Here is a 1,857-nt window from a genome sequence, read left to right on the forward strand (position 1 = left end):
TAACCCTTAAGGGTGGAGGCTACTGTAGCTTGTAGCCCCAGGAGGACACCTCCTCCAACTGGCTATTGACACACTTTCTGTGCCCTATCAGTATTTGCAAAGGGAAGCCATCTTTGCCATGTTCAACCTGACATGATACACATGGACCTGAGTTTCTGGGTATTGACCCATCATCAGCGTGTGACAATCACCGGTTGTCGATGTGAAGTGGTTCCCAATGCAAATATATATATCCTGCTTTGTCCAGTGATGAAAAATCACTGATCTCGAAAAAGTGTAACCAAGTAATAATAAATCTCTGAACGATAATAAGGATAATAAAATAATAAGGATAATAAAAATCAGAATTTCAAAAGTTCAACAATGCGAACATCAGTATATATATATATATATATATATATATATATAATTTTTTTTTTGATCGCTAGTAGTAGTAAACACATTTGACCTCTGCTGACTCCAAGGGTGTGAGGCCTCTGTGGTCCCCTTATCACACAGGAATGCCCACTGCTGATCTCCTTACCATCTACCAGATGTATTTACAGACCTATTGAATTTGGTCAATTCACCAAGCTGCTTCTCTTTCTCCTACTCTTAAGATGGTTACAAAACCAGTGATTGTAGGAGCACTTGGAATGACCAGTAAAGAAACTAAATGATGCAACCCTGAAAAACTGACTTACTAGTCAATATCACTAGGTAGCCGGCATAATGAAATAGGAGCTTTATTTGCATACCCCTAATGTTACGTTATCATCATCATCATCATTTAACATCCATTTTCATGAGCATTGCTCATCCCTTTTGACTAAAAGATAGAATGGACACACACAAACACACATATGCAGTAGGCTTTATGAAACTTTCTCTGCAATAAATTCAAGCTAATGGCCAATCCAAGTCTACAGTAGAAAACACTTGCCCAAGATGTGTCTCAGAGTGGAACTGAACCTGGAACAAGGTGGTTGAGAAGCAAACATATTAGCAACTCCTTGTTTACAGCTCCCTGTAAATCTGTCTTCTATCTTTTGCTTGTTTAGGTCATTGGACAGCAGTCATGAAGGGACACCATCCTGAAGGGCTTAGTCAAGCAAACAGATATCAGTACTTATTCCTTTTTTGAGCCTGGTACTTATTCTATCAGATTCTTTGGCTGAACTGCTAAGTTACAGTGACATAAACAAATCAACACTGGTTGTCAAGCAATAGTGTAACAAACACAAAGACACGCACACACACACACACACATACACACAAGCAAAATAGGTTACTTCTAAAATCTCTCTAAGAGAGGAACGCAGTAATTGTACTAGCAAGTAATGTTCACAGCCACTTCAACATGGCTGTTCCGTTCGAATGGACTTTACTGCAATGTTTTAAACTTAAGAAGACATCTCTAGTTGGTTAATGAGGCACAGCTGCATCCGATAAAATTGCAAGCCGGTGAATGAACCCCTACCACCTTCCAGCAATGGGACCAGCAGACCAGCATGGTTTCGGGCTATTTCTGCCTCTCTTCGGTACTGGACACCTCGTCTGCTAGAGATGGCAACAGCTTGCTTCTGCTTGCAATATATTTAGATTCAAGTGACATACAGTCGCTGATCTTGCAATAAGCAAAAAAAGCTAGTTCTAAAATCTCTCCAAGAGATGAACACAGTAGTTGTACTAGCAAGTAATGTCTGTAGCTGCTTGAATTTATTTATATTGCAAGCAGAAGCAAGCTATTGCCATCTCTAGCTGATGGGTTGTCCAGCACTGAAGAGAGGCACACACACACACACACACACACACACACACACACATATATATATATATATATATATATATATATATATATATAAAATGGGTTTGTTT

At 39.3% G+C, this 1,857-nt stretch overlaps 1 protein-coding gene across 1 annotated transcript in view; it reads right to left on the bottom strand.

The window, feature by feature from the left end:
• The window catches only part of LOC106873657 (katanin-interacting protein), a 551,631-nt gene that overhangs the window by 301,575 nt on the left and 248,199 nt on the right, over positions 1–1,857 (bottom strand). The gene's annotated exons all lie outside the window — the stretch shown is intronic.

This window comes from Octopus bimaculoides, chromosome 2 (genome assembly GCF_001194135.2).
Source record: "Octopus bimaculoides isolate UCB-OBI-ISO-001 chromosome 2, ASM119413v2, whole genome shotgun sequence".
Classification (NCBI taxonomy): Eukaryota; Metazoa; Mollusca; class Cephalopoda; order Octopoda; family Octopodidae; genus Octopus; species Octopus bimaculoides.